Genomic DNA, 14,924 nt, shown 5'->3' with positions numbered 1-14,924 from the left:
CCATGAGTCATAAAAGAGCCGAGGTTGCCTACCCCTGCCCTAGGATCTAGTGGGAATTAGTATTAAGATTCTTTCTTTAATATGTTTCTCATTTTATCTTTGGCCTTTGGCCCTCTCTGACATAGTTCTTGCACCTTAAATATAGGCTGTTTCAAAGGATATTCTTGGGGGAAGAATTCAGAGAAAGAAATATTTTGGGGAATATTAAAAAGACAGAATGATATATTTCCCCAAAGGATCTTAAAGGCAGAACCCCACTCCCCCCACACAAGCCCCAAACAGAAACCAGGTCTGCAGAAATGCAGATGTGATAATCTCGTCAGAAAGACTGGAGCCAGGAAGCTTGGATTAGAAAGACAAAGATCCCTAGAATCAACAATCCCTCACACCAAAAAAATCCAACACAGAACATAGCCATCAGCCACAGCCACAGGGAAGCAGGATATGACCTTTGGGACATGATAGGATTAACCCACCACCATCAGAATACCAGAAAGGCACACTCAGACTCAGGTCAAAGTTCATGCCACAGGAACAACTCCAAACAAAAGACCAAGAAGGTATAAAAGCCCACCGCTCCCTACTACATGTGGTCAGTTTTTCCCAGAGCCATCGTTCTGTCTGGCTCTGCGCTTCAATAAACTACGACCTTCTTTCTATACCCAGCTTGGACTGGACCCTGATGAAGATTTTTCTTTCAACAACATTCTGAAGGGCTGGAATAATTGCGGAGATGCTTCTCTCAGTGTGCACGTCCCTTGTAGTTGGCCTATAAAACAAATGATTCTGTTTCCAGAATTGGCACTACACAGATGCTGTTTTGATGGGACAAATCTTATTTCCTGTTTCAGCCTAGCCCAAGGGCATCTACAGGCAGTAACCACAGAAGTGGCAGCTCATATTTGTGTAAATTTTTTGGCTTGCTAACAATAAAGGTCTCCCTTTATTCTTTGTTAGCAAACCAAAAAATTTACATAGATAGATAGATAGATAGATAGATAGATAGATAGATAGATAGATAGATATAGATATAGATATAGATATAGATATAGATATAGATATAGATATAGATATAGATATAGATATAGATATAGATATAGATATAGATATAGATATAGATATAGATATAGATATAGATATAGATATAGATATAGAGCCTGGTGGAGCAGTGGACTGATGCCTCCTTAAGTAACACCAACTGCCTGCAATTAGTGCAGGTTTGCATCCCACCAGGCTCAAGGTTGACTCAGCCTTCCATCCTTCCGAGGTAGGTAAAATGAGGACCCAGATTGTTGGGGGCAATTAAGCTGACTTTGTAATAATGCCGCTTGGGGTTTGTGTGAAAGCCCTAACAAGCAGGCATATACATAGAATGAAGGCTACTGCTAAGCTTGTAAGCCGCCCTGAGTCTTCGGAGAAGGGCGGGATATAAATGGAATTAAAATAAATAAATAAATAAATAAATAAATAAATAAATAAATAAATAAATAAATAAATAAATAGATATAGATATAGATATAGATATAGATATAGATATAGATATAGATATAGATATAGATATAGATATAGATATAGATATAGATATAGATATAGATATAGATATAGATATAGATATATAGATATAGATATAGATATAGATATAGATATAGATATAGATATAGATATAGATATAGATATAGATATAGATATAGATGTGTGTGTGTGTGTGTGTATGTGTGTGTAAGAAAGGAGTTAGGAGCCTTCTCTCCACTTTTGCCCCCGCCTCCCTTCATTTCTCCCCATGTTAGACAATATATTATACCAATTCTGACTTTCTCCAATTATAAAGCTTTATTGGTACTGTAGCAGTTATTGCTAACATTTAATGGTTCCTTGGTTGTAGCTCAATTTCTTAAACATTATTGAAAAGCAAGACGCAGCGTTCATTATGACTTAAGGTGCAGCCCTATCTACCCAGACGTTACCCCTGTGGAATTCAAGGAGATGTACGCATAAGTAAGTGCATATTGTATTGTAGCGAAAAGTTAGATTTTAGAGAATGATATATAAAAATGTTAGATTCCAGAAATGTCAGAATTCCTTTGGGTCTGCTCCCTTGCTGTGTTATAGCTGCATCCCAGTGTGTTCCATAGATGCTCTTTGTTTTTGAATTCTCATTTTATGAAAATCCAAGAAAGGGAAATTTAGAGAAGACTTCTGAAGAAATGTATTCCCCAGATAGCAGCCTTCCAATATCTCAGGGGCTGCCCCAAAGAAGAGGGAGTCAAGCTATTCTCCAAAGCACCTGAAAGCAGGACAAGAAGCAATGGATGGAAACTAGTCAAGGAGAGAAGCAACCTAGAACTAAGGAGAAATTTCCTGACAGTTAGAACAGTTAACCCGTGGAACAACCTGCCTCCAGAAGTGGTGAATGCTCCAACACTGGAAGTTTTTAAGAAGAGACTGGACAGCCATTTGTCTGAAATGGTATAGGTTGTCCTGCTTGAGCAGGGGGCTGGACTAGAAGACCTTCAAGGTCCCTTCTAGCTCTATTCTATTCTAAACATTCAAATACTTCAGACCAATTGTGTGGTAGCATTTGATGGGTTAGTGACTTTAAGCTGCTCTAAAGGGGTATGCAGATGGCCAATTAATGCAATATTTATTTATTACTGGCAGTAATCTATTGGCAGTAGCCTGAAGGAATGCAGTAATATCTTGCACGAATCAGTTGTATTTGATTTTTGTTAGTGATGTGCCATAATGCGTTAACCAAAAACCAAACAATGTGGTCTGGGTTGCTAATAATACAAAATAATTTACTGTAGGTTGAAACAAAAATGAATAAACAGGGAGCTTCAGCAAGTGGTCAGCTTAAGTAGATATGAAGGCAGGATATCTCACAAGCATATTTCGAGAGCCTGAATAAGTAGAAGTTAGGAAAAAGATATGCAGGGAAAGTGAAAGGTGGGACAGTAGTGTAATGAATGAATGAATGAATAAAGAAAAAACTATTACATACAATTTTAAATATAAGTATTCAGTGAAGAATTATTTGCTGAACGACAAGGGACAGAGCAGGCTAAGCACCCACATGGCTGGTATCCATAAATCACAGAAAACAGTTTGAAGACAGGTTAACTGCAAAAATGCATGATTAGGTTCTGCCACAAGGTTGCTACGTTATTTTGCAGTTTCTAGGCTTTGCAAAATGGTGGGGGTTTCTCTCTCTCTCTCTCTCTCTCTCTCTTTCTCTCTCTCTCTTTGAGAGATTAAAACTAGTGGCTTTTGCAAAAAACTTGATAAATGGAGCAAAAATACCAGTCGATATGATGCAAAGATAGCTTTATGGGGAAAAAAGTAACACATTCAAGCAAAAAGAACCCAGGTAATTTTAGCCCAAACAGAAGTAGAACCACCCACATATTTAGGAACACATACAAGCAGACATCCAGTTTTCATTATCTGTAATAACTTTACACACAGGGTTGGCTGCTAATTTGTTAAAAACAAGTTGAAAATATCACACTTAGCTGTTTTTGTTTTGTCTCAGTATCTTTATGTTTCTAGTAAAATATTTGAAGATGTTGAGGTTTGTTTTGTTAATTACTCAGGCAGAAATTAACAAGTAAATACATTTGATTTAGCAGCTACTAAGATTGTTGGGTGAGCAGGTACAAAAATAGCCAGGGAAATGATTGAAGCCTGGAAAATAGGCCAGTAAACAGGAGTGCTGAATTACCACCAACTTATCAGGTACTCAAGAGCCAAGGACTTGCCAGCACATGAAAACAATAGCCAACAACTTAATATCCATCCATCAACACTCCAATCGACAACTAAAAAGCCACACACAACCAGGCACCAACCCAGATTGGATCTTGCAGTACAGGAGGGATTCACAGACAGGAGAACACAAGTAAATAGCTTGAAGTAAGGTCTTCAGAGTTTTCCCTGGGATATAAGTTGAAGTATCATTTCTGAACAGAAGCTGAATTCTTACACTAGAATAGAATAGAGCTGGAAGGGACCTTGGAGGTCTTCTCATCCCCCTGCTCAAGCAGGAGGACCTATACCATCTCAGACAAATGATTGCCCAGTCTTTTTTTTTTAAAAAAAAAATACTTCCAGTGATGGAGCATCCACGATTTCTGGGGGTAAGCTGTTCCACTGGTTGATTGTCCTCACTGTCAGGAAGTTTCTCCTTAATTCCAGGTTGCTTCTCTCTTTGATCAACTTCCAACCATTGTTTCTCGTCCTTCCCTCTGACGCTCTGGTGAACAATCTGACCCCCTCTTCTTTGTCTCACCAAACAGTTGTTGGTTTCTTAAAGCTGCAATAAGTTTAGATTCCAAACTAAGGGCATGAGAGATTAAGTAAGCAAAAAAAAAACACGGGGTAGAGAAAAACTTAAAGGAGTGCAAAAGCAGGAGATAAGAAGACTTAAATGTAATTCCTTTTTTTATGCATTAACATTCTGGCTATGTTACCAGCTGAAATTGTTGGTTACCTGCAGAGGATAATATTGCTTTGGCTGTTAGCATTGTTTGGGGGAATTTTTTTTTAGAAGTCCCATATACACAGTTTAACCCTTGCTTGGAACTTGAATATTCCTTTTGCATCTTTGCCATAGATATCATTTTTCCCCCCTGCTGGACCATTTTTATGTTGAAATCCATGTAAAGTAAAGGTAAAGGTAAAGGTTCCCCCGCACATGCGTGCTAGTCATTTCTGACTCTAGGGGCTGATGCTCATCTCCGTTTCAAAGCCGAAGAGCCAGCGCTTGTCCGAGGACATCTCCGTGGTCATGTGGCCGGCATGACTAGACGCCAAAGGCGCACGGAACGCTGTTACCTTCCCACCGTAGTGGTCTCTATTTTTCTACTTCCATTTTTACGTGCTTTCAAACTGCTAGGTTGGCAGAAGCTGAGACGAGTAACAGGCGCTCACTCTGTTATGCAGCACTCGGGATTCGACCCGCCAAACTGCTGACCTTCTGATCGACAAGCTCAGCGTCCTAACCCACTGAGCCACCACGTCCCTTGAAATCCATGTAAAAGGGTAAAGGTAAAGGTTCCCCCGCACATGTGTGCTAGTCGTTTCTGACTCTAGGGGCCGGTGCTCATCTCTGTTTCAAAGCCAAAGAGCCAGCGCTTGTCCGAAGACATCTCCGTGGTCATGTGGCCGGCATGACTAGACGCCAAAGGCGCACGGAACGCTGTTACCTTCCCACCGTAGTGGTCCCTATTTTTCTACTTGCATTTTTACGTGCTTTCGAACTGCTAGGTTGGCAGAAGCTGGGACGAGTAACAGGCGCTCACTCTGCTACGTGGCACTCGGGATTCGACCCGCCAAACTGCCGACCTTCTGATCGACAAGCTCAGCGTCCTAACCCACTGAGCCACCGCGTCCCCTGAAATCCATGTAGCTCCCCCCAAATTAACATAATTTTCATCCACACATTTGCCTTTGCATCACTGGCAGATATTAGACCAATTATTTATTTATTTATTTATTTATTTTAATTCCATTTATATCCCGCCCTTCTCCGAAGACTCAGGGCGGCTTACAAGCTTAGCAGTAGCCTTCATTCTATGTATATGCCTGCTTATTAGGGCTTTCACACATCCCCCAAGCGGCATTATTACAAAGTCAGCTTATTGCCCCCAACAATCTGGGTCCTCATTTTACCTACCTCGGAAGGATGGAAGGCTGAGTAAACCTTGAGCCTGGTGGGATGCGAACCTGCACTAATGGCAGGCAGCTGGTGTTACTTAAGGAGGCATTAGCCCACTGCTCCACCAAGGCTCTTACATCATGATGTAGCCTTGGTGGGGGTGGAAATGATTTCTTTAAGCCTTTCTCCCTTTGGGTTCATTCCTGTCAAATATAATTCCAGAGGGACAAAGAATGCACTTTGTCAAGTTAATGACAGGCAAAGATCTGAAAGTTTTCTTTTGTTGTGTATTAGGTTTTGGGAAACAGCTATTCACATGTTTGAACTCTAACAGTTCTGGCGGGAGTTTTAGTGGCGGGATTGTTAGGTTCAATCTGATTGGCTGTACAAAAGTGTATAAGCTTGCTTGTATGCCCTAACCCCTCAGTACAGATAATGACTGCTAATAAAACATTAGTTTGTTTGTACTCATCTGCCTGGTGTCTTCTCTACGCATTGGAACCCAATACTTAAGATCTTTGTTGGCTTGTTTTTTTCCTTATTGCTTTGCAGCCCATCATTATAACAGAAACTATGATAAGACTCTTTTGGAATCTATGTCTGTTTATTTCTGCACACACACACACACACACACACACACACACACACACACAGAGACAGACAGACACACACACATGTGCATATAGTTGTCAGAAATTCAGTGGCACCTACCTATTCAATCCATTCTGCAGAACAATAGCATTGTGATAACCTAGACAGACGATTAGAAAACAGAGACATCACCTTGCCAACAAACGTCTGTAGAGTGAAAGCTATGGTTTTCCCAGGGCTTGAGAGTCAGACTGAAAGGAAGGCTGAGGGCCGAAGAATTGATGCTTTCAAATAATGGGGCTACACTCCAAGGAGATAAAATCAGTGAATCCTAAAAGAAATAGAATCAAAATCACAAAACGTATTAGTTCCACTTTATAAGTGCTTAGTAAGGCCACAGCTGGAATCCTGCATCCAGTTTTGGTCACTACATTATAAAAAAAAGATGTTGAGACTTTGGAAAAAGTGCAAAGAAGAGCAACTAAGGTGAATAGAACAGAACAGAACAGAACAGAACAGAACAGAACAGAACAGAATAGAATAGAATAGAATAGAATACAACAGAACAGAACAGAACAGAATAGAATAGAATGGAATAGAATAGAACAGAACAGAACAGAACAGAACAGAACGGAGTGGAGTGGAGTGGAACGGAACAGAACGGAACGGAACAGAACAGAACAGAACAGAACAGAACAGAATAGAATAGAATAGAATAGAATAGAATAGAATAGAATAGAATAGAATAGAATATGGAATGGAATATAGAATAGAGTAGAGTAGAGTAGAGTAGAGTAGAGTAGAGTAGAATAGAATAGAATAGAATAGAATAGAATAGAATAGAATAGAATAGAATAGAATAGAATAGAATAGAATAGAATAGAATAGAATAGAATAGAATAGAATAGAATAGAATAGAATAGAGCTGGAAGGGACCTTGGAGGTCTTCTAGTCCAGCCCCCTGCTCAAGCAGGAGAACCTATACCATCTCAGACAGGTTGATGTCTAGTCTCTTTTTTTAAAAAAAATCTTCCAGTGATGGAGCGCCCATGATTTCCGGGGGTAAGCTGTTCCACTGGTTGATTGTCCTCACTGTTAGGAAATTTCTCCTTAATTCCACATTGCTTCTCTCTTTGATCAACTTCCAACCATTGTTTTTCGTCCTTCCCTCTGGTGCTCTGGTGAAAAATCGGACCACCTCTTCTTTGTGGCAGCCCCTCAGATACTGGAATACTGCTATCATGTCTCCCCTATTTCTTCTTTTCTTTAGACTGGCCAAGTTCCTCAGCCGTTCTTCGTATGTTTTGGTCTCCAGGCCTTTGATCATCTTAGTTGCTCTTCTCTGAATTTTTTTCCAGACTCTCAACATCTTTTATCTGATATGGTGACCAAAATTGGCTGCAGTATTCGAGGTGTGGTCTTACTAGGGCTTTATAAAGTGATACTAGTACTTTGTGTGATCTTGATTAAAGGCCTGGAGACTAAAACATATGAAGAACGGTTGCAGGATTTGGGCATGGCCAGTCTAGAGAAATGGAAGTTTAAGGGGGGACATGATAGCAGTATTCCAATATTTGAGGGACTGCCAGAAAGAAGAAGAGGGGGTCAACTTATTTTCCAAAGCACCTGAAGGCAAGACAAGAAACAATGGATGGAAACTGATCAAGGAGAGAAGCAACCGGGAAATAAGAAGAAACTTCCTAAGAGTGAGGACAATTAACCAGTGGAACAGCTTTCCTTCAGAAGTTATGGATGCTCCATCACTGGAGGTTTTTAAGAAGAGGCTAGACAGTCACTTGTTTGAAATAGTACAAGCTCTCCTGCTTGAACAGGGGGATGGACTAGAAGACCTCAAAGGTCCCTTCCAGCTCTATTCTGATTGATTGATTGAAATCAAACCTAACTGTTCTTTGGAAGGACAGATGCTGACGCTGAAGCTCAAATACTTTGGTCAGCTAATGAGAAAAGAGGGCTGACGTTGAGAAAGATGGAAGGCAAAAGGAGAAGGGGATGGCAGAGGAGGAGATGATTAAATAGTGTGTCACCAACACAATAAACATGAATTTGGGCCAACTTCGGGAGACAGTGGAAGACGGGGGGGGGAACTGGTGGACTAGGGTCCATGGGGTCACAAAGAGTTGGACATGACTTAGCCGCTGACCAATAAGCAGTACTTGCGATAGTGGTGAAGAAGCCACAATAAGCATTGTGACCTCAGCAGCAAATGCAGATTAAGCATTTTCCTTCAAAGCACTGTTGCCTTGTTGTTTGTTTTAGAAGAAAGACACTAGCCTATACGTGAGAAGCTGACTGAAAAAGCAGTGCCCTAGAAAATCAAATTACGATCTTTCCATTTCTCCATTTAAGTCGCAATTGAAAGAGGCTAACTGGCTCAAACGAAGGATGCTTAAGCCACATTTATTTCAAGAGGAGCAACTGAGCGTGTGTTTAACTTCTTCCCAAGTGTTTCAGTGGATTATAATCTGATTCCAGAAACGGATGGGCATGAAGCTTTTTTCTTAAACAGCTGTGTAAATCCCCTCTATTCAGCCTCACTCTTTCTTTCTTTCTTTCTTTCTTTCTTTCTTTCTTTCTTTCTTTCTTTCTTTCTTTCTTTCTTTCTTTCTTTCTTTCTTTCTTTCTTTCTTGTTTCTTTTTCAATTCACATCAATCAGTGAACTCTCACGTGGCTTGGCCGGTGGTATTTATTTCAGAAGGGGATCGCCAGAACGTGGAAAGCCTTATTGATTTTTTTTTATCCATTTATTAGAACTGGGTTTTTCTTTTTTTTCCCCCGGCAGGATCTCAAGGTGACCGATATAAGGCTGCCAAATGGATTTGTTCCCCCTAGCGATGCTGTTAGATCAGTTGGGCTGAATCATAGAAAGTGGTACAAAAACGATCCAGTATACTTTCATGGCAGAGAATAAATTTGACTTTCCTTAAAAGGGATCAACTCATCATGATGCTATACCATAGTTCATTGAAAGACGGAGTCTGTTTGTAACAACGGATTTTGCCAGCGTCTTTCTGTAATCTGTCTGTGAATAGGCAATTTTTTTCCAAAAAGTGTTTTTATATATGTGTATAATGATGATGATGATGACAATGATAATAACGATAACAACAAACAACAACAACAACAACAATAACAATAACAACAACAACAACAACAACAACAACAACAACAACAACAACAACAATAATAATAATAATAATAATAATAATAATAATAATAATAATAATAATAATAATAATAATAATAATAATAATAATAATAATAATTGGGACCTTGGAGGTCATCTAGACCAACCCCCTGGTCAGGCAGGAAAACCTATATCTTTTCAGACAAATAGTTGTCCAGTCTCTTCTTAAAAACTTCCAGTGTGGGAGCATTCACAGCTTCTGGAGGCAGGTTGTTCCACTGATTAATTGTCCTAATCGTTAGGAAATTTCTTCCTAGTTCTAGGTGGCTTCTGTTAGTTTCCATCCGTTGCTTCTTGGGGCAAGTACACACACACAAACACACACACACGCACAATAATAATAATAATAATAATAATAATAATAATAATAATAATAATAATAATAATAATTATTATTATTATTATTATTATTATTATTATTATTATTATTATTATTATTATTATTATTATTATTATTATTATTATTATTATTATTAATTTTATTTGTATACCGCCCTTCTCCCGAAGGACTCAGGGCGGTGAACAGGGCAATACATATTAAAAAACAAGATACAAAAATTAAAAACGATTAAACAAATGCCCATGAATAAGTTAACACACATTAAAATAGATTAAAACAGATTAATAAAACCCAACTCCATCCCATCAGGCCAGGCCAGCTTGTTCGAAAAGGTAGGTTTTGAGATCGCGCTGGAAGGAGCGGAGGTCAGGCGCCATCCAGAGCTCGACCGGAAGATGGTTCCATAAATCCGGCGCGCCCACAGAGAACGCCCTCCCCCTGGGGGCCACCAGTCGACATTCTTTGACCGGTGGCACCCTGAGGAGGCCCTCTCTGTGGGAGCGTACTGGGCGGAGGGAAGTTGACGCCGGCCACAGGTGCTCCCCAAGGTATTCCGGACCCATGCCATGTAGGGCTTTGTAGGTCATTACCAACACCTTGAATCTCACCCGGAAGACAAATGGAAGCCAATGCAGCTCGCGGAGCAGAGGTGTAACATGGGAGTGTCGGGAAACTCCCAACACAACTCTCGCGGCTGCATTCTGTACCAGCTGGAGCCTCCGAGTGGTCTTCAAGGGTAGCCCCATGTAGAAAGCATTGCAGTAGTCCAGACGAGAGGTCACAAGGGCGTGAGTGACTGTACGTAAGGCATCCCAGTCTAGATAGGGCCGCAACTGGCGCACCAGGCGAACCTGGGCGAAGGCCCCCCTAGTCACAGCTACTATATGGTCTTCTAGAGAAAGCTGTGAATCTAGGAGGACTCCCAAGTTGAGAGCCCTATCTACGGGGGATAATAACTCACCCCCCATAGAGAGAGATGGGATATCCTGAATATCCCGAGATGCCGGTACGCACAGCCACTCGGTCTTGTCAGGGTTGAGTCAAAGCCTGTTCCTCCCCATCCAGACCCGAACCGCCTCCAGGCAGCGGGACATCACGTCGAGGGCATCACTGGGGTGGCTTGGGGTCGAAATGAAAAGCTGGGTATCATCAGCATACTGATGATACCCAACTCCAAAACCACGAATGATCTCACCCAGCGGTTTCATGTAGATGTTGAACAGGAGAGGTGAGAGGACCGACCCCTGAGGGACTCCACAAGCGAGAGGCCTCGAGGTCGACCTCTTCCCCCCTGCCAACACCGACTGCGAGCGTCCCAGGAGATAGGAGGAGAACCACTGAAGGACCGTGCCTCCCACTCCCAATCCCCTGAGACGCCGCAGCAAGATACCATGGTCGATGGTATCGAAAGCCGCTGAGAGGTCTAATAGGACTAGGACAGAGGAATATCCGCTGTCCCGAGCCCTCCAGAGATCATTCACCAGAGCGACCAATGCCGTCTCCGTGCTGTACCCGGGCCTGAAGCCCGATTGGTACGGGTCTAGATAATCTGCTTCATCCAGAACCAAAGGGAGCTGATGCGCCACCACACTCTCAACAGCCTTCGCAAGAAAGCGAAGGTTGGAGACCGGATGAAAGTTATTTAACACAGCTGGGTCCAGGGCAGGCTTCTTGAGGAGAGGTCTCACCACCGCCTCCTTCAGGGCGGCGGGAAAACTACCCTCACTCAAAGAGGCAGATATAACCGCCTGGAACCAGCCTCGTGTCCCCTCCCGGGCTGCATAAACCAGCCAGGAAGGGCACGGGTCCAATAAACATGTGGTGGAGCTCAGCCTCCCCATAATCCTGTCCACTTCCTCCGGAGTTACAGGATCGAACTCCTCCCAGATCACATTGACAAGATCACCCGTGTCCTGATCTTCTGACTCTGCCCAGTCGGAGTCCAAATTGGTTCGAATCCGAGCGATTTTATCCAACAGATGTTGACTAAACTCCTTGGCATGCCCCTGCAAGGGTTCCTCACTCACCTCCTGATTGAGGAGGGAGCGGGTCACCCTAAACAGGGCGGCCGGGCAATTATCTGCGGACGCAATAAGGGTAGCGAAGTAATTAGACCTTGCCACCCTTATCGCTGCGAGATGAGACCTAATATGGGTTCTTAGTCGCAATCGGTCGGATTCAGATCGGCTGGACCTCCAACCGCTCTCTAGGCCCCGTCTCCAATAATAACAATAACAATAACAATAACAATAACAATAACAATAACAATAACAATAACAATAACAATAACAATAACAATAACAATAACAATAACAATAACAATAACAATAACAATAACAATAACAATAACAATAACAATAACAATAACAATAACAATAACAATAACAGTAACAGTAACAGTAACAATAACAATAAGAAGAAGAAGAAGAAGAAGAAGAAGAAGAAGAAGAAGAAGAAGAAGAAGAAGAAGAAGAAGAAGAAGAAGAAGAAGAAGAAGAAGAAGAAGAAGAAGAAGAAGTAGTTGGAAGGGACCTTGGAGGTCATCTAGTCCAACCCCCTGCTCAGGCAGGAAACCCTATACCATTTCAGGCAAATGGCTGTCCAGTCTCCTCTTAAAAACTTCCAGTGTTGGAGCATTCACCACTTCTGGAGGCAGGTTGTTCCACTGGTTAATTGTTCTAATTCTCAGGAAGTTTCTCCTTAGTACTAGGTTGCTTCTCTCGACTAGTTTCCATCTGTTGCTTCTTGTCCTGCTTTCAGGTGCTTTGGAGAATAGCTTGACTCCCTCTTCTTTGTGGCAGCCCCTGAGATATTGGAACACTGCTATCATGTCACCCCTCACCCTTCTCTTCGTTAAACTACACATATGCAATTCCAGCAACCGTTCCCTATATGTTTTAGCCTCCAATCCCCCAATCATCTTTGTTGCCCTTCTCTGTATCCTTTCTAGAGTCTCAACATCTCTTTTACATCGTGGTGACCAAAACTGGATGCAGTATTCCATGTGTGGCCTTACCAAGGCATTGTAAAGTGGTATTAGTACTTCACGTGATCTTGATTCTATCCCTCTGTTAATGCAGCCTAGCACTGTGTTGGCTTTTTTGGCAGCTGCAGCACACTGTGGGCTCATATCGAAGTCATTGTCTACTAGGACTCCAAGATCCCTCTCACAGTTATTACTATTGAGCAAGGTACCACCTATACTATCCCTGTGCATTTGATTTTTCCTGCCTAAGTGTAGAACCTTACTTTTTTCACCTGAATTTTATTTTGTTGGCGCCCAATATTAGAGTCTGTCCAGATCCTCCTGTATTTTAAGTTTATCTTCTGGAGTATTGGCTATTCCTGCCAGCTTGGTGTCATCTGCAAATTTGATGAGTTCCCCATCTATTCCCTCATCCAAATCGTTGATGAAGATGTTGAAGAGCACTGGGGTCAGAATAGAGTCCTGGGGCACCCCACTACACACTTTCTTCCATGTAGATGCAGTTCCATTGAGGACCACATGCTGAGTACGGTCTGGCAGCCAGCTATGAATCCATCTGGTGGTGATGCTATCTAACCCACATTTTTCTATCTTATCAATTAGTAGGTTGTGATCTACTTTATCAAATGCCTTACTGAAGTCCAAGTAAATTATATCTACAACATTCCTCTGGTCCACTAGTTTTGTCACTTGGTCAAAGAATGTAATAAGATTTGTCTGGCATGATCTGTTTTTGACAAATCCATGTTGACTTTCAGTGATGACTTTGTTTGCATCAAGGTGTTCGCTGATTTGTTGTTTGAATATCTTTTCCAGAATATTCCCAGGTACAGGTATTGATGTCAGGCTGATAGGTCTGTAGTTTCCTGGATCTACTGTATTTTTTCCCCTTTTTTGAAGATGGGAACTACATCAGCTCTCTTCCAGTCCTCTGGTAGTTCCCCAGTGCTCCAGGATGTTTGAAAGATATAGTTCAATGGTTCGGAGATCACATCTGCCAGTTCCTTGAGAACTTTGGGGTGTAACCCATCTAGTCCTGGTGATTTGTACTCATCTAGGCTGGACAGGTGCTCACTTATCATTTTCTTGCCTATCTTAACTTGCGTTTCTATTCTGTTTTTTATGGCACTGTTTTTTGTAGGTTGGACTGTTTTTCCCCTTTGTGTAAAGACAGACGCAAAAAACAAGTTAAATAGTTCTGCTTTCTCCCTGTTGCTTGTCACCTTCTTGCCATTTTTCCCCACTAATGGACCAATCATTTCCTTAACTTTTTTCTTGTTTTTTATATGTTGAAAGAAGCTTTTTTTGTTATTTTTGACTTTGGTCGCAAGCCTTAGTTCATTTTGAGCCTTAGCTTTCCTTACTTCATCTTTGCAGGCACGGGCTATTTATTTATTTTATTTATTTATTTTATTGAATTTGTTGATATTCTGCCTTAGTTATGTGCCCCTCTTTCCACTTCTTATATTTGTCCTTTTTATCTTTCAATTTATCAGAGAGTTCTTTATGCAGCCATGCTGGTTTCTTTTGAGAGCTGTTATTTTTCTTCTTTGTTGATATTGTGCTAGACTTGGCCTTTATTATCTCACTTTTCAAAATTTCCCAAGCTTCTTGAGTTGTTTTCCCCTTTAGGATTCTCATCCATGCAATTCTTCCCAAGGTCTCTCTAAGTTTATTGAAATTAGCTATTTTAAAGTCCATGACTCTAGTTTGGCTGTATTCTATTGCTTGTGCTTCCATAATGTTGAATTCCAATATTGCATGATCACTTCCCCCCAAGGTTCCTGTGGCTTCGACACTTTCTATCATTTCATCTCTGTTAGTGAGAATTAAATCTAATACGGCTAATCCCCTAGTTCCCTTCTCTACTTTTTCGGAGAGAAAGTTGTCTGCTAGGTTTGTCAGGAATCTGTTTAATCTTCCACTTGGTGCAGAGTTTGTCTCCCAGTTGATATCAGGGTAATTAAAGTCCCCCATTACTATTGTGATGGGCTTCCTACATACCTTAGTTAGCTGATAGAAAAAAGTTCATCTATTTCCTCTGCTTGGTTGGGCAGCCTATAGTATACACCTATGGCAATGTCATTTTTCCCCCTTTTATATTGACCAAAATGCATTCAGGTTTACAGTTTTCATCATTGCTGT

Source organism: Vipera berus (genome assembly GCF_964194415.1).
Source record: "Vipera berus genome assembly, chromosome: 4".
NCBI lineage: Eukaryota > Metazoa > Chordata > Lepidosauria > Squamata > Viperidae > Vipera > Vipera berus.
The sequence above is the reverse complement of the archived record's forward strand: the minus strand, read 5'-3'. Positions refer to the sequence as shown.